This window comes from Gigantopelta aegis, chromosome 4, assembly GCF_016097555.1.
Source record: "Gigantopelta aegis isolate Gae_Host chromosome 4, Gae_host_genome, whole genome shotgun sequence".
Lineage (NCBI taxonomy): Eukaryota > Metazoa > Mollusca > Gastropoda > Neomphalida > Peltospiridae > Gigantopelta > Gigantopelta aegis.
In genome coordinates this window covers 55,748,194-55,775,692 of record NC_054702.1, presented here as the reverse complement: position 1 = coordinate 55,775,692, position 27,499 = coordinate 55,748,194, and the positions used below count along the sequence as shown (strand labels likewise).

The 27,499-nt window shown below is 37.0% G+C and overlaps 1 protein-coding gene across 4 annotated transcripts in view; it reads left to right on the top strand.

The window, feature by feature from the left end:
- The window catches only part of LOC121370783 (neuron navigator 2-like), a 212,107-nt gene that overhangs the window by 13,876 nt on the left and 170,732 nt on the right, over nucleotides 1-27,499 (top strand). The gene's annotated exons all lie outside the window — the stretch shown is intronic.

Below are 27,499 nucleotides of genomic sequence, written 5' to 3'. Positions count from 1 at the left end.
ATCGGGATGGACGTGTTTGAAACTTGGTGTGGATGTAGGGATGTAAATAGAGTTGTGGTTGTTTGGTTATGTTGCTTTGATATAAATCTGCACAAAATCATTTTGTGAATTCAATAGCTCAGCATATTACCGGTATACGAACATAGATTACTATCTATTATTTTTCAGCGTGAAGTGAAAATAGTAACAAAAATAATAATAAAATAATAAAATAAATACAAGTATTAAAATTATCAGTGTCTTCTGCATTTTCTTGCTGAGACTAGCATACAACTAACTCCCCCACCCACCCACTCCTATGCCAAGTATGCACTGGCTAGTGTCAAATGGAAATGGTAACGCAGCTATTGTGTATAGATTTAAAAACACCAAGCCTGTACAACTAACCCCTCCCCCAGCCCACCCCCATTTCAAGTGTGCACTGGCTAGTATCAAATGAAAATGGCAATCCAGCTAGTGTGTAGATTTGAAAACATCAAGGCTGTACACTGATATTGATTTCATCAATCAGATAGAGATTATAAAGGCTTTTGGAACGCAGTCCTGTCACATGCAAGTAATGGACTTGGGTTCTGCGAGCCCACTCCTGAGTCAAATCTAATGAGCTGCTCTAATGAACTCTGACTGCTTTCTGAGCATCTAACATTCATTTCATTTCAACTTATTTTCTTGCTTATATCCAATTAAGTTTCAAGCACGCTGTCCTGGGCACACACCTCAGCTATCTGGGCTGACAGTGGGTTAGTTGTTAGTTGGTTAGTGAGAAAGAAGAGGGTGTAGTGGCCTTACACCTACCCATTGGGCCCTTAAGAACTCGCTCTGGGTTAGAGCTGGTACCAGGCTGCGAAGCCTGTACCTACCAGCCTGTAGTCCGATGGCTTAACCACTGCACCACCGAGACTGGTTGCATCTAACAAACTCTTGTGTTAGCTTACACTTAAGACTGGAATTAAACATATCTTTGTTGATTACAGACCTGTTAGTTGGTCTGTATCTTGTAACATGGCACGAGGTTACCATACATGTGTTAAATATGCGTGGCTCTGGAGCAGATTCTGCATATATAAATTAGGTAGGTGTTGTGTGATTTATTTCCTCATTTTCATATTCAACCTATTATGAAAGACTTGTGACATTGTCATAATTTACACACAAACAAATTATAGCCCGTCTGTGATGGGTTGTATTATTGTATGGCATTGTCCATCCGTCCGTCCGTCCGTCCATCCAGAATGTTGGTCTGTATGTCAGTCAATCCATTCTAAAAAAAGTTTTTTTTTTAAATTCCATGAATTGATTTGCTATTTGGCATAGTAAATTATTACCTTCAACTATGCTTCAGGGCAAGACATAACCCAGTGGTAAAGTGCTCGCTTGATGCGCGGTCGGTGGACCCATTTTGCTATTTTTCTTTCAAACCAGTGCACCATGACTTGTATATCAAAGATTCTGGTATGTGTTATCCTGTCTGTCAGATGCTGAAAATAAAAGTAAAAGATCCCTTTCTGATAGTCGGAGAAAGAGTAGCCCATTTTGTGTGGTGCCAGCAGGTATCCTCTCTCATTATCTGTCCTTCTTAACCATATGCCCAATGCCATATAATCACAATTAAAATGTGTTGAGTGCAACGTTAAATAAAACATTCCTTCCTTTCTTTCTTTCTTCCTTGCTTCCTTGCTTCCTTTCTTCCTTGCTTCCTTGCTTTCTTCCTTTCTTTCTTTCTTTCTTCCTTGCTTCCTTCCTTCCTTGCTTCCTTCCTTCCTTCCTTGCTTCCTTGCTTCCTTCCTTCCTTCCTTCCTTCATTCTATTGGAGTCTTGGGCCCAGACTAAAAGTTTTATATAAGCACATGGACAAGAACTGCATCAATCTTGCTGCACCGATCAAACCAAGTGGAGAATGTCTTTCTTCATGTTTGGGGGGCTTTAACATCCAGACTAAATATGTAAACAGTTTGCTATATAAGCATGCCACGCAGGCTTCTCTCAAAGAGAACATGAAGACATCAAGAGGCTGTTGATTGTTGGTATGTCTCAATACCCTGAACACACTGCAGACCCCGAAGTGCATCAATCTGCCTTCTCTCATATGTACAGCATTGCACTGGAGGAAAAAATTTGGATGGAATGCTCAAGAACCACAATCCATCATCACAGCAGCCATTTATACCAGCTGGCCAATTTACACAATACGTGATTAGGTACACCTGTGGTAATAGCTAGGATACACATTACACAGGATGCGATGGTAATGCACTCACCTTATGTGTAGTCGCCTGCCTTATGTGCAGTCGCCTGCTCTGTGTGCAGTTGCCTGCCTTGTGTGCAGTCACCTGCCTTGTGTGCAGTTGCCTGCCTTGTGTGCAGTCACCTGCCTTGTGTGTAGGTCACCTGCCTTGTGTGCAGTCACCTGCCTTGTGTGTAGGTCGCCTGCCTTGTGTGTAGGTCGCCTGCCTTGTGTGCAGTCACCTGCCTTGTGTGCAGTCACCTGCCTTGTGTGTAGGTCGCCTGCCTTGTGTGTAGGTCGCCTGCCTTGTGTGTAGGTTGCCTGCCTTGTGTGTAGGTCGCCTGCCTTGTGTGTAGGTCGCCTGCCTTGTGTGCAGTCGCCTGCCTTGTGTGCAGTCACCTGCCTTGTGTGTAGGTCACCTGCCTTGTGTGTAGGTCACCTGCCTTGTGTGTAGGTCACCTGCCTTGTGTGCTGTCGCCTGCCTTGTGTGCAGTCGCCTGCCTTGTGTGCAGTCGCCTGCCTTGTGTGCAGTCACCTGCCTTGTGTACAGTCGCCTGCCTTGTGTACAGTCACCTGCCTTGTGTGTAGGTCGCCTGCCTTGTGTGCTGTCACCTGCCTTGTGTACAGTCACCTGCCTTGTGTACAGTCACCTGCCTTGTGTACAGTCACCTGCCTTGTGTGCTGTCACCTGCCTTGTGTACAGTCACCTGCCATGTGTACAGTCGCCTGCCTTGTGTACAGTCGCCTGCCTTGTGTACAGTCGCCTGCCTTGTGTACAGTCACCTGCCTTGTGTACAGTCACCTGCCTTGTGTGTAGGTCGCCTGCCTTGTGTGCTGTCACCTGCCTTGTGTGCAGTCACCTGCCTTGTGTACAGTCACCTGCCTTGTGTACAGTCACCTGCCTTGTGTACAGTCACCTGCCTTGTGTGCTGTCACCTGCCTTGTGTACAGTCACCTGCCATGTGTACAGTCACCTGCCTTGTGTACAGTCACCTGTCTTGTGTACAGTCACCTGCCTTGTGTGTAGGTCGCCTGCCTTGTGTGCTGTCACCTGCCTTGTGTGCAGTCACCTGCCTTGTGTACAGTCACCTGCCTTGTGTACAGTCACCTGCCTTGTGTGCTGTCACCTGCCTTGTGTACAGTCACCTGCCATGTGTACAGTCACCTGCCTTGTGTACAGTCACCTGCCTTGTGTACAGTCACCTGCCTTGTGTACAGTCACCTGCCTTGTGTACAGTCACCTGCCTTGTGTACAGTCACCTGCCTTGTGTGTAGGTCGCCTGCCTTGTGTGCTGTCACCTGCCTTGTGTGCAGTCACCTGCCTTGTGTACAGTCACCTGCCTTATGTACAGTCACCTGCCTTGTGTACAGTCGCCTGCCTTGTGTACAGTCACCTGCCTTGTGTACAGTCACCTGCCTTGTGTACAGTCACCTGCCTTGTGTACAGTCACCTGCCTTGTGTACAGTCACCTGCCATGTGTACAGTCACCTGCCTTGTGTACAGTCACCTGCCTTATGTGCAATCGGTCTAGGATCCACCCTGTTGATGATGGGCCCATTGGTATTCCCATCAGTGGCCCATTGGGCTATTTCTCATTCCAGCCAGTGCACCATGACTGGTATATTAAAGGCCATGGTATGTGCTATCCCATCTGTGGGATGGTACATATACAAACCTTATTAAAAAAATCCTGTGCTGTTGATGAAAAAAATGTAGTGGGTTTCCTCTCTAAGACTATATGTCGAAAATTACCAAATGTTTGACATCCAATAGCCGATGATTAATAAATCAATGTGCTCTACAAGTGTTGTTAAACAAAACTGTTGCATTCTTCTATATGATGTTCTAACTTTAAAGCGACATTCCCGAGTTTGCTGCATTGTAAGATGTTTCCCACTAATAAAATATTTCTACACTTAAACTTAGATGTTAAATATATTTTCTTGTTTAGAATATCAGTGTCTGTATAGTCAATGTGTTTCTGGTCATCTTAATATTTGTAAGAAGCCCAGACTGGATTTTGTCCTCAAATAATTGCATACGTACGAACAAATATATTTTAGGAAATAAAATCAAATTTAACCTAGTACAAATAGATCAGAAACATGTTTAACATACAGACACTAATATTTTATGCAGAAAAATATATTGATATGTAATTACAATCATTAAAAAGTCTGTTAGTCGATAACATATTAAAAATTGCAGCAAACTGAGGAATGTCCCTTTAATGCACAAACAAAAAACCCATGTAAAGGCTCACAGTTTTAAAATAATAAAAACTGTAATATATACATGTCAGAAAACTATCTTGTGCTCCTACAAAAACATTGTTATGAAAATAAAAACATTGCATGGGCAGAAAATAATATTGCATTGATAATAGAAGCCAAATAAAACAGATTCAGATACTATTAATCAGCATGAATGTAGGAAGGTGCCAAAAAGTGGAGTGGGGGGGGGGCACACTTCTATATTTACACACTTTTGCACTATTATCAAGCAAATATAAAGCACAATATCTGAAAAGGGGGGGGGGGGCACATGCACCCTTGCCACCCACTTCCTACACCAGTGTTTAGCCAGAAATACTGAATAATATAGAATCAGGGGTTGAAATTATTATTAGAGTTTTGTTGTGTAAAATTGTATGAGTCTGATAGAATGTGATGTTTATCTTCTTTGATAATAGCTGTAGACATTGATAAGTGGTTTCCTTTCAAACACTGTACTGAACAGCGTGAGAAATAGACTGACATTCCTACTTGACGTTCATTAATTTATCAGTATACACTTCACTGATTTGTACACGAGAGAACTGAAGCCTGTACCCGTAGCTGCATGTAGCTTGCTGGCAACTGACAAGTACTATGTTAAATTCCTTGAATACACTAACTACATGCATGCATATGATGCATATTTGTAGTGTGGTTTTTAGTAGGTTTTTAGTAAAGGTTTTTTAGTAGCTAAGGTAATGAGTATTTTCCTGTCCCATTCCATTCAATGCCCTATGAGGGTGGGACGTAGCTCAGTGGTACAGCACTCGCTCGATGCGCGGTTGGTCTAGGATCGATCCCTGTCAGTGGGCCCATTGGGCTATTTCTCGCTCCAGCCAGTGCACCACAACTGGTCTATCAAAGGCCGTGGTATGTGCTATCCTGTCTATGAGATGGTGCATATAAAAGATCCCTTGCTGTCAATCGAAAAGAATAGCCCATGAAGTGGCGACAGTAGGTTTTACTGTCAATATCTGTGTGGTCCTTAACCATATGTCTGATGCCATATAACTGTAAATAAAATGTGTTCAGTGCGTCATTAAATAAAACATTTCCAATGCCCTATGAGTGGTATAGCAAAGGCCATGGTATGTGCTGTCCTGCCTGTGGGGGAGTGCATATAAAAGATCCCTTGCTGCTAATGGAAATATATTGCCGGTTTTCTCAGGGGAAAAAAAGCCAGACAAATGTTTTATTTAATGATACACTTATCACATTTCAACTATGGTTATATGGCATTAGATATGAGGTTAAGGACCACAAAGATAATTAGAGAAGAAACCCACTGCTACCACTCCATGGGCTGCTCTTTTCAATTAGCAGCAAGGGATCTTTCATATTCATCATCCCATAGACAAGATGTTTCCTCTGAAGAGAGTTGGAATGTAGCCCAGTGGTAAAGTGCTCGCTTGATGCGTGATCAGTCTAAGATCAATCCCCATCAGCTGACCCATTGGACTATTTCTCATTCCAGCCAGTGCACCACGACTGGTATATCAAAAGCTGTGGTATGTGCTATCCTGTCTGTGGGATGGTGCACATAAAATATCCCATAGTACTAATGGGAAAATGTAGCAGGTTTCCTCTCTAAGACTATATGCCAAAATTACCAAATGTCTGACAACCAATAGCCAATGATAAATAAATCAATGTGCTCTAGTGGTGGTGTTAAACAAAACAAACAAAATCCTCTGAAAACTGTCAGAATTAAATCAGTGTTTAACATCTGATAGCGGATAATCAACTAATCGATATGTTCTAGTGGTGTCGTTGAACCAAACACAGTTTGCTATTGTTTTCTTATTGTTTTCTTATTGTTTTGTTATTTTAAAATGGTGCTTGTGATTCTGCTCATGTTTTTAAAAAAAAATTAAAGTATTATATGAGTAGTCTGCATAACACAAAAAAAAAATGTCCTCTAACATCCCCATCTGAACTGAATAGCCTTACGACTTGACATAATCCCATTACGATGACAGATTCCCTTGGAAAAAACATATGTCTGGGCTTATATTCAGAATTTGTTGAATAAAAGATTTCTCGTATTCAGTGGGTCAGAAAGGTCCATACAACTATAATAAGATTAAATTTGTATGCAGTCAATAACCATAATCTTGTATGTATAAATATACATAGTTGATACAAAATATAAGCAGAGAATTTTTTTAATCATACCAAACCATTAGGTCTTGTCTTGGGCAGACAACCCAGTCGGCCAATCTACATGTCCAGGACATATTTGAATCATTAGTGCATGCCATATTTTTGAGAGAAAAAACCCGTTACGACAGTATTGGTGTACAGTTTAAATTGTATACCAATACAAGGTTTCTTTTGGAGGAGACCATTTCATTTTTCTTCAGCTTGATTTCCATGCTTCTAAGCTTCAAGCACGCTGTGCTGGACACACATTTTAACAGTCCAGGCTGCATGACTAGCCAGGACTGTTGATTAATGGGTATGGGTATGGGGAAAACTGTTCAAGCATTCCTGTCATGGGCACAACCTCTGACTTCACCAGAAAGTTCTGTTCTTGACAGGGTGGATTAATGGTTAGTTTTTGCACAGTTGAGTTGTCAAAACTCGCTGTGGGTCGAAGCCGGTACAAGGATGTGAACCAGGGGCCTAATTCACTAAACTCTCGCAACTTTGTGATCTCGCAGTGCAATGCTAAAAGACTTGCAAAGAGAATGCTTTGTTGTCTAGCAGAGCCTAAGAGACCTTTGTGAATTAGGCCCCTGGTACCTACCTGCCTTATGTTTGATGGTATACCGGCCTCGGTGGCGTCGTGGTTAGGCCATCGGTCTACAGGCTGGTAGGTACTGGGTTCGGATCCCAGTCGAGGCATGGGATTTTTAATCCAGATACCGACTCCAAACCCTGAGTGAGTGCTCCGCAAGGCTTCAATGGGTAGGTGTAAACCACTTGCACCGACCAATGATCCATAACTGGTTCAACAAAGGCCATGGTTTGTGCTATCCTGCCTGTGGGAAGCGCAAATAAAAGATCCCTTGCTGCTAATCGGAAGAGTAGCCCATGTAGTGGCGACAGTGGGTTTCCTCTTAGAATCTGTGTGGTCCTTAACCATATGTCTGACGCCATATAACCGTAAATAAAATGTGTTGAGTGCGTCGTTAAATAAAACATTTCTTTCTTTCTTTATGTTTGATGGCTTATAACCACCACACTTTATAGACTATTGCTACATGTATGTACTTATAATGAAAAAGCTACAATCCGGAGGCGGTCAATTGTGTGTGGACCTTGGGTGAGAGATCATGACATGGCCCGAAGACATAACAGTTGTAATCGGGGCTTTATACTCCCAAGACAACGGGAGTAGACTGAGAGGTCTGAGGTATTGAGTTGGGGTGATCTCTAATTAACAGTGTGACTGCAGTTGTCAGGAGATTAGTGCCAGCTGACAGTGCCCCCTGGTGGGGTTTATGGTGATAGCTATAAGCTGGTATTTGCCATGCAGTACAGGACTACCTGGTGTATATATATAGTCAGTCACTTCAATGACTTGTACTGGCTGGATCCATGGTAGGCGTGCCTGAACCTTTATTGGATATGGGCATGTAAATAGAGTTCCCATTCCCATTCCCATATACCGGCCTCAGTATTATCGTAACTAAGCCTTCAGACATAAGGCTGGTAGGTACAGGGTTCACAGCCTGGTACCGGCTCCCACCCAAAGCGAGTTTTAATGACTCAATGGATAAGTGTGGTGTTGAACCTTAATTGGAAAGCACGGAAATAAGTTGCAATGAAAATAAATGACTTGTTCAGTGGCCGATGATTAATAAATCAATGTGCTCTAGTGGTGGTGTTAAACAAAACAAAACAAATTTCAATGACTTGAAACACATGTTCTGCTATACCAAAAAATACAAATATGTGTAGGATATTGAGTAAATCTGCATTAATATGCTGTTGTTGAGCCATCAGGTTTGATGTTGGTAGGTGCTGGGTTTGTAGTCCTGTGCTGGCTCAAACACAGAGTGAGTGTAAAGCTTAGTGGAAATAAGGCCAATGTAGTACGCCTACTTCTCTGCCACTAATCTTTATAATCTCCATACTCATAGCTGAAGTATGTGTCCAGAAAAATGTGCTTGAACCTTAATTGTATATAAAAAAAATAACTTAAAAATTAAACAATAACTAGCATCTGTGGCCTAGTGGTAAAAGCTACTGACGTTAACATCTGTAAGATTGTTTGTGTTGTGTCATTAAGCATTCATCAACAACTAAATAAACTCATGTCTTGGACAGACAGTGTTTGCATGATAGCATGCATCCTTGAACATCGAGCAGATAATAACAATACACTGGATTTACTAAAAATGACAATTAATCAGGAAATTATAAGTAATATGCCATTTAATGGTTACGAAAAACTGTAATAGCTGAAAATATTTGTGTACAAGAAACTGTAATAGCTGAACATATTTTTGCACAAAAAACTAATAGCTGAAAATATTTTTTGCATAAAAAACTAACAGCTGAAAATATTTTTGCACAAAAACCTGTAATAGCTGGAAATATTTTTGCACAAAAAACTGTAATAGCTGAACATATTTTTGCACAGCCTAATAACTATGGCCACTGCCTTTAAAAATGAAAATGAAATAAATGTAAAATGTTGGTCAGTCCTAGGTTGCTGGGGGTTTTTAATATGCTTCCACCACCAAATGGTCCAGAGGACATATAGTGCTCCCATCTGGCCATCTATTCTTTTATCCATCTGTCCAGTTACACACAAAGGCCAGAGCACCAGTGTCCTATTTATACATTTCTACCAGTAATCTAAGAATCTATGGAGCTGCGTTTCATTAGAGGTCATCAATATGTGTTTAATTAAGTCCTGGTGTTTATTATATAGTTAATACTAGATACAAGCAGAAGGATATTAATACATGTACAGTGCAGGAAGTAATAACCTACATACAAACAACCAATCAATCAATATTGTACAGAACGCCCCAAACAGAACCATGTTTCACGACTGCTAAATACGTACATACATGTTATTATGCAAAACCAAAATCCAACCTGTGCTGGTTTGGTATGCAAATTTGTTGATGATTATACATGTATTGTCCATAATTAGTCCTTATTTAGTCATTAGAATAGTATGGTGTTTGTTTGTGTCTTGTTTGTGCATACATTTTGCATCTTGTTCCGTATGTGGAATGTCTATACACACTAAATTTTTTATCTTTTATCTTATCTTGTATGATGTTACAGAGTTAGGGCATACAATATATAGATATATGTTACATGTGTGCAACTAAACAGAATCGGGGCCAAATTCACCAAGTGCAAATTTTAAAAACTGGCAATTTTTGAAGTTTGATAGATAATTTGGCGAAATTTTCTGAGAATATACATTTATATATGTATAAACAGTGCAGGAACTGTTCAATGTTTTCTTACTTTTTTTAATTTAGGATAAAATTAAATTCTTTTTTGTGGAGGTGGAATATGAATATTGTGATATTAAGCCAGTATATTTATTTTTATTGGTTTTCTGTTGGGACTAAGGTTTATCAGTATGAGGAAGTCTCTGTCTGTGCATTAATATTTAATTTGAACAGTTACACATATGCGTTACTGTGCAACACTATTGTGCAACACCCCATTGTCGAGGTGTTATAACAATTGTTCATTGATTAACAAAGATTATAAATTTTTTAAACTAATGATTATTATGGTTGTATCATTTCACTTGGTTTCACGTTCAGACCAGATCAACGTCGGTGAACAATATTATGAATTTTATGCATGAAAACACCACAGTAATGGGGCGTGTTGACACTCTCTCCTTCCTTTCATTCTCCCAGTCAACTTTACAACTGGGTCTGCCACCGGCTAAACGAGACCTCCTTCTGAATAAAAATGTTAACTGAAGCCAACTTTAAAACCCGACTGTGAGCTATTAATAAAACGGGGAAGTACAGTTACAGACAGCAGGAATAGCAAGTCTTTGTGACACGGTAGTTTCTCTTTTCCACTCTCTCGCGCGCCTTTGTTCTGGCATTGATTTTGTTGTGTTGTAGCTAGCCTACGCTATATAGCAGACGTGAAGTGAAATGTAACGGAATTGAAGCAAAAGTCAGCAGACGTGAAACAAAAACTGTAGCAGTGTGGAAAAAAAAAGAGTGTCAAACTGATCTCAAACACCAGTTCAGACTGAGCCTTTGATCATCTTTCATTCTTTTTTTTTTTTTTGGCATGATGCTGTCACTGCAGGAGTTTTCAAATGGAGAAGGGGAAAACAAAAAAAGTTAACCAGGGCTTCTCCAGTTTTGGCATTAAGTGTTGCCTAATGGTGTGTAATTGCAGCCATGATCATCTTCAGGTTTGTGTTACACGTGATGTGGTGTATCACATGTTCAATGTGAGTACCAGACTGTGAAGGATTTTTCTCTGCCTGGTTACCAAATGACCGGCCTGTCATAGACCCATACAAACAGGGACTCTCCAGTCCGGAGAAAGAAAAACAGATTGGTCAGTCAGTCGGTTGGGATTATCTGTGGTCAAGCCTTGTCTGGACTCTAATGGCCGGTTTCTCCCTTAGTGATGGATGTTTGGTCCAACTGATTTGAATTTTATCTTCAGCTGCCGGAGTCATGAAGGGCAGTATGTGTGTGTGTGTGTGTGTTCCACTGAAAGGGATTTATGTATTTTTCGACTAAATTAAAACTGGGAGATAAGTTGGGTGAGCTCTCTGTGTGGAAGATCTATATATTATGTGCACGGTTTGACGTTGCAGGTCACTTGCAGGTTTTACAATTATTCTCTCTCATGGATGTCTTCAAGCTGCTGGATTAGTCAATAATTAAGGTGCGTAAAATGTAAAATGATGAATTTAAAAATCAAATGGAAATACGTCTTTATTTATTAATTGTTTTAATTTCTGGTAATATTTATAGTTATAGTTTGCAGTTATGCATGCATGTATATATATTTTTGTGTGTCTATAATGCAATTAAGGTTTGTAGAGCGTAAAAAATTTATATTTAAAAATGAAATGGAAACCTGTTGTTATTAATTAATTAAATTACTGGTAATGTGGTTACAAGGTACAGACAGTTTGTGCATTTTCATCTTAATATTATATTATACTATAATTAATCATTATTATTATTAATGAATTAATTAATATTATTAAATATTATCTTATAGTGTTTAGCTAATAATATTATATGACCCATTGATGTCAATAAAAGTCAAGATTTATTAATAACATTAACATGCATTGGCTAAGTAAAAAACCCACACAAAAAACCTGTTATAAATGTATATGTCTGTATAAACACTGGCTGATACTCTGTAACTATATTAGAATCATTACTAATTCATTCGATTCCTGTAGGTATAAAGTAATATTGTTATAAGAGGGATTTAATTAGCTGGGTGCATGGTAGAGCGATTTGCCTGAGATGAGATATGTCTTATAATCAATATATTTATCTCGGTAAATCCTTTGGAGCTTTCTTCAATCAGTGTTCCATAATTGGAATATCAAAGAGTTATGGCATGTGCTGTCCTGTCTTTTTTTTAAAGATGCTTGTAAAGAGAGTAGATTTTTTAACAGGTTTCTTATCTTGCAGCTTGTATGGTGTTGTGCAATAATTATTACATCATAGAAATTTCAAATAACTAAATGATTTAAATGGAATTAAAACAGATTTTCTTTTCCTTGCACTAATTTTCACTGGATAATTTAATGAAAATAACAAAAATTGATGTCAATGTCTTTGTTGTATATTTGGCTCATATAAAACAGTCCTATAGATATTTAACACCTGTACACATAAGCATTTCGTTCTATGGCTATTTTGGTGTCTGTTTCAATTCTTAATTGGTCCATGTCAAAGGTCATGGTATGTGCTGTCATGTCTTTGGGAAAGTGCATATAAATGTTCCCATGCTGCTAGTGGGTAAAATTTAATGAGTTTCCTCTGAAAATGATGTGTGAAAATTACCAAATGTTTAACATCCAAACGAAACAACCTTGAACTTTTTGTGTAATAGTCATGCATATTACATGTTAATTGGCTTTGTGAGCTGTTGAGTATTCAGGTCTCTGGGAGCTATATTGTCATCAACAATCTATTATTTCATAACACAAATTCCCATTCTGATCATAACATTGATTATTACACTCATATGTCCCTGTTAAAATTGTAAAAAAAATAATTCAGAATTGCAATATTTCAAACTTGTTTCATAAATTTTGGTCTGCAGTTTGCAATAAAGTCTATATAATTATAACAGCTGTCAGATGTTGACTGAAATATTTAATAAAATCAATAATAATCACAGTCATGTTTTCTATTCCACTGATTTTAACTGCATTTAGGGCCTTATTTTGATTGATTGATAAGATATAAATTGTTAGGGTTCTGACAATCAATTTTCATTAGTAAGATGAAAAATTCATAAACTTTTGCCTACAGGCCAGACGAATGTGATGGATATTGATCTTCTTACACCAACTGATACCAGATACTGTCTGACTTTTAAGTCACTGTTTATGTTAAATACATAGTACTGATAATATATAAGGTCATTTTTAAAGGCACATACTCAGTTTCAGCCCGTGAAAATGGACAGTAAGTTTGGTTAATCTACAAACCTGTAACACATCTGGATAAAGTTAAAATAGAGCGAAACTGAAGAATGTGATGTTTAAATGGGGAAATACAATCTAAAAATAGACTAGAGCTTGCCTTTCCTTGATAACAATTACTTGTCAGAGATATATGTATTTTTATAATTTTGAAAAATGTATTTCGGAGTATTATAAAAACCAGGATGGCCAGAAACACTTTAGATGTATGAAAATTGATATTCTAAACAATAATATGTAAGTAACTTCTAATTAAAATTGTCAAAACCTGTTCTAAACAATAATATGTAAGTAACTTTTAAAATTATCAAAACCTGCTCTAATAGTGGAAAAATATGACATACGTGTAGTGTTTAATAACCTGTGTCTGTCACTTTAAAAGTATGAAAATATTTAATAATATAACCTGTACATTTGCATACACAACTGTGTTGATTTTTTTGTTTTACATCATACATATTATATACCGTAATTCAATTTACAAAATAGCATTTGTTTTTGTTATTTTCAGTAAATCATATCTAAGTCTTTTGTTTGCCTAAAAAAAATTCTAAATGTAAATTCATTATGAATTAGTTTACATAGGCATCGGAAAATTACAGCAACTGGTGGGAGTGCAGATATATATATTAAGTTGATTTTTATCTGGGTGGGGAGGCGATGTATTATCTGCGGAGTTGTGGTGTGGGGCAGTGCATTCCCCTGGGTACCACCCTAACCAACCACTGCTTCCGGTGCATAAGCTTGTATTATCAAATCGGCTTATAAAAACCACCACTGGAGCATATAAAAGACCCCTTGCCGATAATAGGAAGAAGTAACCTACAATAGCCATGTGGTGGAAGCAAGTTCCTTTTTAAGTTTCTGCATCTAGATTCCCATATCTTAGACATCAAAAATATGCCCCTGCGTGTGCTGTAACCTCACCATGGTGCAGGGGTGTAACATTCTCTTTGAGAATGGCCAATACAGCACACATTGAAGTTTAGAGTAAAAGTCAGTATCTCTCTGTGATATTTGTATTTGTATTTTGCACAGTTCTTTACACTGTTTTTATTTATATCTTGAATTTTTCTGTTGATGTTGATCATCACCTTATTTGTTTCCATTACCATAGTTTGACACCCAATAGCCGATGTATTTTTCGTGCTGGGGTGTCGTTAAACATTCATTCATTCATTCATTCAAAAATATGCTGAATATATAAAGTGCTATGGTAAGGTGTTTTTTTTAAACATTCTGAAAAGTAAGCATTGAGCTTGAAGGGTAGGATGAAGAACCAGCATAATTTTTTTCAATTCTTTCATCACAGCTGACAGCCTGTAATACATAATGCCTGAGAAGGAAAGAAAGGGTGGAATATTTTATTTAACAATGCACTCAACACATTTATAGTTATGTTGCATAAGACCACACAGATAGCAAGAGAGGAAACCTGCTGCCACTACCAGTTAGCAGTGAAGGATCTGTTATATATACAGCATCCCACAGCCAGGATACTACATACCATGGCCTTTGTTATACCAATTGCAGAGATCCCAACCATTATGAATTTGGCGGAATCATTACGAATTTAAAGCATAGATTATGCTATTACAATTGTCTTGTTCAAAATTCCAATTTTTAGAAAGAAAATTGTAATTTCGCATATTTAGTGTCGGATCGTATTTTGAAAGGCACAGATGTTGTTAAAGGGACATTCCTGAGTTTGCTGCATTGTAAGATGTTTCCGACTATTAAAATATTTCTACGATTAAACTTACATATTAAATATATTTTCTTGTTTAGAATATCAGTGTCTGTATATCCAATGTGTTTCTGGTTGTCTTAACATTTGTAAGAAGCCCAAACTGGATTTTGTCTTCAAATAATTTTGTACATACGAAAAAATATTTTTACCGAAATAAAATGAAAATTAACCTAGTACAAATATTAGAACGATCAGAAACATGTTTATTATACAGCCACTAATATTCTAAACATGAAAATATATTTAATATGTAAGTTTAATCGTAGAAATATTTTATTAGTCGAAAACATCTTAAAACATTGCAGCAAACTCAGGAATGTACCTTAACACCGGAGAAATGGAACTTTTTTTCTCTTCACCATCAACAATCACAGATCTCTGTAATTGTGGAGCACTGACTGGAATAAAAAATAGCCCAATATTGTCACACCAACAGGGATCGATCCTTGACTAACTGTACATCAGGCAAATGCTTTCCCACTGGCTACATACCGCCCCTAGCTTGCCAGAGAACAAACAATTGCCTCAATGTAGATTATTGCTGAACTTTTTTGTTTTTATCGTTGTTGTTCTAGAGAATCATTACTGCATCAAAGACAGTGTGTTGTTAGATTTATGTGTGTGTGTTGGAACTGCTGTCATCAAAGGTCTCATTATTTTCAAGCAGTTCAATCTACTTCAGTGGCAATGCCAATGTGACCTAATCCACTTTTTGGATCAGATTAGCCGAACGTTGAATTGAAGTGTTTGAAAAATATTGCTCTGTTCAGTGAAACAATTTGAAGATGCACATAAAAACTGTGATGATGGTTTTTGATGTGTTTGTCATTGATTTTCTCGGCTAATGACAAAAATGAGCTAATACACATCACCAATTTACATTGAAGTGATTATTTTAACTGACCTTTATGTGGCGTACTAGTAGCTTTGGTGTAGAAAGGGCGGGATGTAGCCCAGTGGTAAAGCACTCGCCTAACGGGCTATTTCTTATTGCAGCCAGTGCACCATGACTGGTATATCAAAGGCCATGGCATGTACTATCTTGTCTCTGAGATATAGTGCATATAAAAGATCTCTTGCTACTAATGAAAAATGTAGCGAGTTTCCTCTATAATGTCAAAATTTGAAAAAATTTACATCCAATAGCTGATGATTAATAAATAAATGTGCTCAAGTGGTGTTGTTAAACAAAAAACAAGCTTTAACTTTGTAGATTGGATGGCTTGTTGCATCCCCCTAAACTTTTAAAATAAGAAAATATTGTGTGCATTTTAGAATCATTTTCAAATGATGTTTACTGCAAGCAAGTTGTGCATGAACTATTAGATGTATAGATTTAAAATAATAAACCACCATGAAATCACGGTTGGATTAATTTGCAAATGAAAGCCAACTATATTAAGACCTTTATCTTCATTTAGCAAATACTGTCTTCTATTCAACATGTGTGAAATGAAGTATTATGAAGTATTCTTATACTTTAAACTGTTACCAATTGAGACCAAAAATAAAAAAATAAACATAAAACTGATTAGCAATAAAAAGGCAAGGAAGTTGTTGATTATTTTCAAGTTGTTTGAGGCAAAAGTATGTACAAAACTGGAAAACATAAATGAAGCAAAAATTAATTAATTTGCTAATAAATACCAATCTATTATGGGTTGCACACCCCCAACCCCCCCAACCCCCCCCCCCCAAAAAAAACACAAAAAAAACCCCAACCCACCCAACATTTAATTAATTTGCTAATAATAATACAGCAATGGATTAAAATTTATGCAATTCATGTTGCATAATAATTATAGTTTAATTCGAGTTTAAATTGGAATGTTGCAGTCAGATGGTTTTTATATTTTAACTTAATGCGTCCTGTTTTCATTAGGAGCATATATGTAAGCTATTTTTATTAAAGAAGATTAGAATTCCACCAAGTCATAAACATTTCTTAGCTCTAGACTGATTTGATAAAGATGTTCTTAAATTAACTGGGTTATTGTAACGAGAGTTAATCATTCTAATATCTCGTTATCTCCGGGACCGATTTCCCTTTCCTTAACATGTTTGATATATTCATAGATAGGTCTAAATTACTCTATATATCCTGCTCTGGTTTCTCGTGTTTGTTGTTCTTCCCACCTATATATACAGGGCATCTGCCCCCATTAGTTCTCCAGTAATTCAATAGTATAGTCCTAGTTAACAAAATAAATGTTTTCATTGCCAACTGTGGTGTTAACAGCATATCTTGGTCCGTTTAGTTTAGATTATATTGCCATGTTTACATGAATCTTGGCAGCTGCCATTCATACATGGTCCATGTGGAAATCACACAACAAAAACCCCCAGCTGATTGTAATTCCATTGATGTCTGTAGAGAAAGAGGTCAGGAGAGGAAGTTTTTCTTTGTTTGTGGAAGTGTGGTGTGACACCATTTTGATACATGATTAAAAACATGTTACCGACAGAACATCGATCTGACTACAGAATCAATTTTGTTTTCTTTGTATAAATATTAATTTTTTCCACATCTGGGTATAGTTTATTTATAATCAAGATGACAAAATTATTGTATTTCTCATTTTTGTGCAAGAGCCTTATGGATATTTTAAAAATAAATTTTAGATGTAATCTCTCACCAGCTGTATTGTTTGTATAAATGCATTTATAATCACTCTTGTTTAATGTTGATAAAGAATTTGATGAATTACTTTAAACATTGATGAATTTAAGACAGATGAGGGTGGGGTTTGAATGGAAAGGTATATAATTTATTAGTAAAATGTAATTGCCTATAAATTGTATTGATCCATTTTCTGTAAGTTGTATTCATGTTCTGTGCCTGTACTTTTTACACTGTAACTGTATATCAAAACTGATTTTCTGTCAAATACATAGATATATACTAAAAGTTAAAATGTCTTTTGTTTAACACCACCACTAGAACCTATTGACTGAGTCATCTATTCGATGTTCTGGACATTTGATAACTCTGACATATAATCTTCGAGAGAAAACCACCTACATTTTTTTTCTCATTAGCAACAAGGGATGTTTTATATGCACTTTGCCACAGACTGGACAGCACATACCACAGCCTTTGATATATTAGCCAGTTGGAATGGGAATGGGTCCACTGAGCACTTTAGGCAAGCACTCTACCAACTCAGCAAGATCCTGCCCCAGATATGATATACATTATACTATAGTCAGGGCTTCTACAATTTTTAAAAAATCCACTAGCCATGGGATCAATGATATTAAAAATCCACTAGCCATGGGATCAATGATATTAAAAATCCACTAGCCATGGGATCAATGATATTAAAAATCCACTAGCCATGGGATCAATGATATTAAAAATCCACTAGCCATGGGATCAATGATATTAAAAATGTACTAGCCATGGGATCAATGATATTAAAAATGTACTAGCCATGGGATCAATGATATTAAAAATGTACTAGCCATGGGATCAATGATATTAAAAATGTACTAGCCATGGGATCAATGATATTAAAAATGTACTAGCCATGGGATCAATGATATTAAAAATCCACTAGCCATGGGATCAATGATATTAAAAATGTACTAGCCATGGGATCAATGATATTAAAAATGTACTAGCCATGGGATCAATGATATTAAAAATGTACTAGCCATGGGATCAATGATATTAAAAATCCACTAGCCATGGGATCAATGATATTAAAAATCCACTAGCCATGGGATCAATGATATTAAAAATGTACTAGCCATGGGATCAATGATATTAAAAATCCACTAGCCATGGGATCAATGATATTAAAAATGTACTAGCCATGGGATCAATGATATTAAAAATGTACTAGCCATGGGATCAATGATATTAAAAATGTACTAGCCATGGGATCAATGATATTAAAAATCCACTAGCCATGGGATCAATGATATTAAAAATCCACTAGCCATGGGATCAATGATATTAAAAATCCACTAGCCATGGGATCAATGATATTAAAAATGTACTAGCCATGGGATCAATGATATTAAAAATCCACTAGCCATGGGATCAATGATATTAAAAATCCACTAGCCATGGGATCAATGATATTAAAAATCCACTAGCCATGGGATCAATGATATTAAAAATCCACTAGCCATGGGATCAATGATATTAAAAATCCACTAGCCATGGGATCAATGATATTAAAAATCCACTAGCCATGGGATCAATGATATTAAAAATCCACTAGCCATGGGATCAATGATATTAAAAATGTACTAGCCATGGGATCAATGATATTAAAAATGTACTAGCCATGGGATCAATGATATTAAAAATCCACTAGCCATGGGATCAATGATATTAAAAATCCACTAGCCATGGGATCAATGATATTAAAAATGTACTAGCCATGGGATCAATGATATTAAAAATGTACTAGCCATGGGATCAATGATATTAAAAATGTACTAGCCATGGGATCAATGATATTAAAAATCCACTAGCCATGGGATCAATGATATTAAAAATCCACTAGCCATGGGATCAATGATATTAAAAATGTACTAGCCATGGGATCAATGATATTAAAAATCCACTAGCCATGGGATCAATGATATTAAAAATGTACTAGCCATGGGATCAATGATATTAAAAATGTACTAGCCATGGGATCAATGATATTAAAAATCCACTAGCCATGGGATCAATGATATTAAAAATCCACTAGCCATGGGATCAATGATATTAAAAATCCACTAGCCATGGGATCAATGATATTAAAAATCCACTAGCCATGGGATCAATGATATTAAAAATCCACTAGCCATGGGATCAATGATTTTAAAAATCCACTAGCCATGGGATCAATGATTTTAAAAATGTACTAGCCACAATAAAAAAAATCAGTAACCCTACTTTACTTTAAGCTAATAAAATTTTACTACATAATAATAATCAAGTATGTCACCTAAACAAGAAGATAAAGATTAAAAACACTAACATTGGGGGGATTGGGTTGGGGAAAGGATATTCATATTTACAAAATAAGACTTAAACCACAACATTTGATGCCAAAAGATTCACTAGTCGTTGGGCATGGCAGTAGTATTTATTTACTAGCCCAACATTGAATATCACTAGCCATGGGAGTGGGGCTACCATAATCTAGAAGCCATGCTATAGCATAATTATACATCAGAGTCATGATCCATCATGTGGGCATTTTTGTTTGAAAAAGCCCCTAAATATGTCACTGGTAACTGGAGTGGGTTCAAATATTAAAATGGACCTATACATCCTACAATTGTTTGTCTAAAGTAGGCCAATAAAAAATGTGTCAGTGTGTGTGTGGTTGGGTGCCAGATACCTGTAATAAAATGGAACCAGTGAAGCAGAAAAGCTTTTGTACTACTTGATCTTCACCTAATTAATTGTCACCATTCAGACATAAATCTGTACCAGCAGTAGATTAATAGATACAATCTGTTGATGTCACTGACAGTTTGTATTTATCATACCATGTGATACGTACTGTTGAGAAATTTTGTGCATTTATTACTGGCTGTATATGTGTACAAATTGACCATTTAGGTAAGTAATCATACAATTTTAATTTTAATACACAGTTTTATTATATTAATTCCTAATTTTTATTATTTTTTATTGGGGGAGAGGGGAGATATGTATGGTTGTGCAAAACAACTTGATTATCAATATAGGGAAAGGAACTTAGGAACTGAAAGGAAATGTTAATACCCTTTAATCAAATTTCATATAGACTCGTATATTATTATATCAGTATTACAATAAAGGGGCTATTTGGTCAGAAGGTATTATTTTGTTAGACATACATGCAGGGCCAAATTTACGAAGCCTGTTTTTCTTAAACGTAGGAGGGTTTTTTTTTAAGCATTGTAAAAAAAAATATTCTGCCCATATATGTTTATAGTTTACTCAATTGGGAATTTGGTGAAAATGTTTTATATTTTTCCAGTGTGGATATTAATGTATTAATCTAAAAATAATTTGCTTTAATTTTCTTGTCTTTTCTTGCACACACACTTGTGATTTAGTTATACAAAGTGCATTTAGTATATTCCATTCTACCTATAGTTGGACAGGTCAATTCCTTTCGTATTTCTGCTGAATCAATGTTCCTATGTAAAGCTGGGATCTACACAAGAACCTAATATATTTTTGATTGGTTTACCAGTATGGATAGGTTATAAATGTTTATGTTTGTATTGATATAGTGTGCGAACTGGTTATCTGTATCTTATCTCCTGGGTCCATTAGAGAACACAGCATGCCAGGATAATTAGTTTTTACCAGGTTTACCTGCGCCATGGCAGGTGTGACTGGAATTAATTTGTTTACTTTTTTGTATATATAATATATGTATACCCTGTCATGTTAGTGTCCAGGTGTTTTTTTTTATAAAGGTCATGCTACTTCCAAGTCATTAAAAAGCTGTGTGTATTGTGAATGCTTTTCAAGTTCAATTTTGAACTGTTTTGTCAGTTGATATATATTTTATCCATAAATTACAGGTATCTTCAATGCATTGTTCATGCAGAGATTTTTCCGTGTAATTTCTTTTAATGTTTCAGCCGTTTGAAGAAAACATTGTGATTTACATTTATTTACTGCATGGGTGGAGGGAGGGAGGGAGACGGACTGACAGACAGAGAGGGAGGGATGGAAGAAGAAGTGAGTGATGGAGGAGAAAAAGTGAAGAAAGGAGAAAAGAAGGAAGGAGAGAATGTGTGAGGGAAAGAAAGGGAATATAAATGTGGGAGTGATTGTACAGTGACACTCCTCTAATCCGGACACCCTCGAGACCAAGTAAAACATCCGGTTTTAAGAGGTATTCGGTTTAGAGTGCGAGTGCGAATAATTTTAACATGCTCATATACCACTAGAGTTTCGAGCATGTCCGTCCCGGGGCCTGTCTCTGGATAGCTGCTGACTTGCTCCGGGACAGAACAAAATTAAGGGGATAATTTTGAAATTTACATCTAAAAATTAAATAGTGGGAATTGACAGCTCGGCTGAATATTTATATAATTTGGAACATTTTAGAAGGACAGTCCATAAATAAATAAGAGAAAGAAGAGAGGATCGGACTATTTAATAATATTTTTGACATAAAATCTTGAACGAAGGTCTAAAAGTTTAAAGTCCGATCTATATGGTCCGGGCCAGGGGGGGGGGGGGGGGGGGGGGGGGGGGGGTGGTAATTTTGAGGTGGGCGGAATTTGGAATATGAATTTAGTAGTTAGGTCAAAGACCAAAGACCAAAATGTGCTACAAAAATTTAAGTCCAAACAATAAAATTAGAGTGCTCGACCGAAAAGGTTTTAAGGTGATTTGAGCAATTTAGACGGGCTGCCAAAATAAACTGGTCGGACTGTTTACAAAGAAAAAGCAAAAAAAACAAACAAAAAACATAAAATTTTTAACTGCGGCCAAAAATGTTTTTAAAGTCCAACTGAGCCCTAAAAAAGGAAGTACATGTCCTAGGAGAGGGTACGCAGCGGAACTCATGGCGAGTTGATGGGATGATCGGCTCGGAACTTCGGGAAGAAGTGAGGCAGGTCGATGTAGCACTCTCCCTGAAGTATTGCTGAGTAGTCTTCCGGAAGTATCAGCTTGATAATCCAATGGATGATTGGATTATCCATGTCTGATTTCAGTAAGCCTTGCCGGTACATCCCGTTCCGCTCCGACGTCTGGTAGTAGGTGCGACTTCCCTCGACGTACTGGAACTGGTACCGCCCTTGACCAGTTGGTGTTGGTCTCCAGCTCTTGGTGACGAAGGGGCCTGGCAGCTGAGAGGTCGCAGTGAACTCCCCCTTCACAATGTTGCGGTACCGTCCAGGAAGCTTGTTGCGTGCGATCTGCCAAGTCGTGGGCTGTGTGTCGGACAAGTCCTGGACCGACACCTTCCTCTTCTTGGCTTCACGCTCTGCAACCGCTGTTGGTTGGTGTGGACGACACTTTTCCTGTTTCCATCGGCATTGGTGCTGCAGGGGGAGGGGCCGCCACTGCCGGTTTAGCCGACAGCTTTGGCTCCCCCTTTGCCGCTCCTGGCGTCTGCTGCTTCCGAGTAGTGGGGGACGGCGACGCAGAAGGGGCCGCCGCCGGCAGTTGAGCTGCCGGTTTTGACTCCCCCTGAACCACCCCTGCCGGTCTCGTCTACTTCTGTGAAGCAGGAGGGACCGCCCCTGGCGGTTGAGCCGCCCGGTTTGGTCCCCCCTGAGCTGCCGTGGGACGACGTCTCCTCCTACTTCCCGATCTCTTCTGTTTATTGTCACCATAAAACACGGTGACAATAGCCGTGCTCCCATCGTGTTCAACACGATACTTGGCCAAGCGGCCAAGCTCGTGCAGCACAGCCCCAAGGGTGGGGGGGAGAGAAACCTCGACATTTGCTAAACACAATCGCATTCTGCGCTGTCTCGAGTAGGAATCTTCGGTTCAGAGAGGTTCACTTCTGTACAGATATTTAAAAGGGGACTGCAAAAAAAACCGTCCGGTTTTGAGAGCATTCCGGTTTATAGAGGGTCTGGTTTTGAGGGGTTTCACTGTATAAGCAAATGGATATGTGTGTGCACCCATGTGTGTTTGTGTCTGGTTTTCCGAAAGTCTAGAGATTTAAGTAAAATATTTAATTTAACTTTTATCAATTTTTTTTAAAATATCCATGGTGATCCATCCTTTCACAAAATACATTCTAACACAGGCATTGACAATAATCATATTTTAAATGTATAAAATATGTTCAATGATAGTGACACTGTTATCTACGTTTGGGAGAAAAGCTGGTAATCTATCAATTAAAAGGTGATGTTCTGCTTGACTGACCACAGAGCAAGACACCAGTTATCATGTTATCTCAAGTTGAGTAACTCAGCACATAACATTGCATGATGAATTATTATCAGTAGGTTGAGCACTGGCTTTCGTTTTAAATACCACACACAAACACACATGCAGTGAGTCCATAAGCTGGACTGTGTAGCATGGTTTTGTACTGTGCCAGATTAAATGAATATCTCACGTTACTCTAACCCTTCTTTCTTACCTCTTCTTGGTGACGAGGTCAGGATTTGCCATGATAGGCATACTTAAAAACATCAAGAGTCGAATTTATGAAGCCTGTTTTTTTTAAACTCAGGTGTTTAAGAATCGTAAATGTATGTAGTTACATGTGTGTAAGACATAAACAGGCTTTGTAAATTCAAGCCCCAACATGTAAATATTCATATACTATAATTATTATTATTGTTAAAGGGACATTCCTGAGTTTGCTGCATTGTAATATATTTTCGACTAATAAAATAGTTCTACGATTAAACTTACATATTAAATATATTTTCTTGTTTACAATATCAGTGTCTGTATATTCAATGTGTTTCTGGTCATCTTAATATTTGCAAGAAGCCCAAACTGTATTTTGTATTCAAATAATTTTGTACGTACGAAAAAATATATTTTAGGAAATAAAATGAAATTTAACCTAGTACAAATAATACAACGATCAAAAACACTCTTTAATATACAGCCAGTAATATTTTATGCAGACACATATATTTGATATGTAATTACAATTGTTAAAAAGTTTCTTTTAGTCGATAACATTTTAAAAATTGCAGCAAACTCAGGAATGTCCCTTTAAACTGACCTCTCTCTCTATAACATAATTCATAATGTTTTTTCTTTTTTCTTTTTATATCATGAATTTGCAAATAAAACTATTAATACTAAAGCCAACAGTTGATTTTAACTTGTTTTACAGACACCACCTGTAAAGCTCACTTCTGATACAGTCCCTTTTACATCTCTCATATTTATTTTTCTGTATTTGACCTATCGATCAAGACCACATATATACTCCTACAGGTATTTTAGGTGGCATTTATAAGTAATTTGACTGCATGGTCAGTTTGGTGAAGTGTCTTAATGCATTAAGGTAATTTCTTAAACTCAAATCTAATTGGGGTTTTTTAATGTTATAAAATAAAATTTATTTTAAAAATGGTTTATATATCTTCCAATGGCAAATACTAGTATGGTATATCACCTGCATTGTGTAATTATATACACTCCAGTTTTTAAAAGAAAATTATATAAAATTTAAAAAATCTCCGAAAAATATTGATACTATCAAAATATTACAAGTTACAATTTTTATAAGATTTTATACTATAAAAATTATGAAATTATTTTACTTATTAACAGCCAAATCTTAAAAAATACCCACACACACACACAACAAAAGCAAAACAAATAAACCAAAACTAATCTTATTATGTACATTAAATACATTGAAGTTAAAACAATTCATGTATTATGTAAAAATGCACTGTAATATTTAGACACTTTATAGTGGCAGATCTGACATGCTGATTTACACGTGGTTAATGATGTTAAATTATAGTTCTAAAACACATTATCTCTTGACATTTAGAGAGTATATATATGCTTCATCTAGATGGACATAAACCTGTCTACTTTGACATAATTAAGAGCTAGGCATGTCATCTTTTTGGCAGTTTGGGTAGCAAGTGCCCATGTGTGCAGTGACATCGTAAACACACAGAAGTCTCTTTATTGTAGCTGTATGTGCAGGTTCCTTACAAAGACCATTCTGTTATGTTTAACAGATTTTCTGCTGAGTTTTGATCAGCACATGCAGGAAGAAGAGCTAATCTTCATTGTCAGAATAAATCAATGGATCAGGAATGAAGGCTGGTAAAGCAGATTGAGTTAATTAAAAAGTACATTTCTGAAATACATGTTTTCATAAAATTGAAAAACATATATATATTAAAAAATTATGGCGTTAATTGATGAAATATTGTAGGTTACGTGTGAATAAGTTACAGATTTTTCGGGTATGTATGTTTTCTGATGCTGATGTTCAGAAGTGTGTTTAGTGATATATTGTGACATTTGTTTTATTTACAACTCAGGGGCGACACTTAGCCCAGTGGTAAAGCACTCACTTGATGCGCGGTCGGTTTGGGATCGATCCCCATCAGTGGGCCCATTGGGCTATTTCTCGCTCCAGCCAGTGCACCATGACTGGTACAATCGAAAAGAGTAGTCCATGAAGTGGCGACAGCAGGTTTCCTCCCTCAATATCGGTGTGGTCCTTAACCATATGTCCGACGCCATATAACCGTAAATAAAATGTGTTGAGTGTGTCGTTAAATAAACCACTTTCCTTCCTTCATTTACAAGTCAAGATTTTGTTTATGCATTTGAAGAAATGAATGACTGAATAAGGAATGTTTAATGTCTTCCCTGTGTGAAATATAAAAACAGGTAATCACGGGTAGGCAACAAACAGTGGAACTTAATTAATTACCACTTTAGCAATTTACTAAATGCTCAACAGTACATTTTTAAAGTCAAATTTTCTATACAGGACACCTAGCATAGCAACTACTGCATGGCTATAAAAAAGAAATTATGTTCCTTTAAAATGAAAAATGAAAATGAAAACATTTATATTTTGTTCTGTGTACAAAGTCCACCTGCACATAAAGATCATGCAGTCATTAGACATGTTTGACTGTGTATTTTAACTTATTATTCGGTAGCAAAAACTATTAAAATCAAAGGTCAAGGTGATTTTTGAAATATTAAAATAGAATGCATTTAGTTACTGCAAAGTCACATGGTATGTTGATATACTTTAAACTGTTTGTTTTGTTTAACAACACTACTAGATTTACTAATCATCAACTGTTGGATGTCAAACATTTGGTAATTTTGACATGGTCTCAGAGAGGAAACCTGCTACATTTTTCCCATTAGTAGCTGAACTGAACTATTTTTACATGTTCTTATACAAAAAAGGTTTCGAGCATGTCAGTCCCGGATACCGTCTCTGGATAGCCAGGGGCCTGATCCGGGACAGATCCATTAGTAGCAAGGGATCTTTTATATGCACCATCCCACAGACAGGACTGCACATACCACAACCTTTGATATACCAGTAGTGGTGCACTGGATGGAATGAGAAATGGTCCAATGGGTCCACAGTTAGGGATCGATGCTGGACCGACCACATATCAAGTGAGCGCTTTACCACTGGGCTACATCCCACCCCAAATATAAAAAATAGAATGCATTTAGTTAATGCAAAGTCATGTAGTGTGTTGATATACTTAATGTCATGTAGGCATGCAAAGTCATGAAGAAAGTATATACTGTAAGAATAGCACATCCTAATAGCTTATAAATCTGCAAAGATTAGGATACGTTATCTCTCAGTTACCAGCTTTAAAAGATACAGGACAATGGCTGAGTCATGTCAACAGTGAAAGGACTAATGTATTCTGACAGGCCACTGATTTTATAAAAAAAAATATTTATACATGGAAATATTTTGAGAAAAATTCTCAACATGGTTACATGTTTCACTGGACTTTTTTTCCTCTTCTGTTTACTTTTGTTGAAGGTTTTTTTCTTCTATTGGTTTTGCTTGACAGAATCTGCATTTACTGTTGTTTGTTAAAGTGCTGAGTTTTAGTGTAAAGGCAGTTAATAGTTCACAGCTGACTGAGCATTACCACCGCAGATGATTAAACTTTTTATAAGTGTTTACTC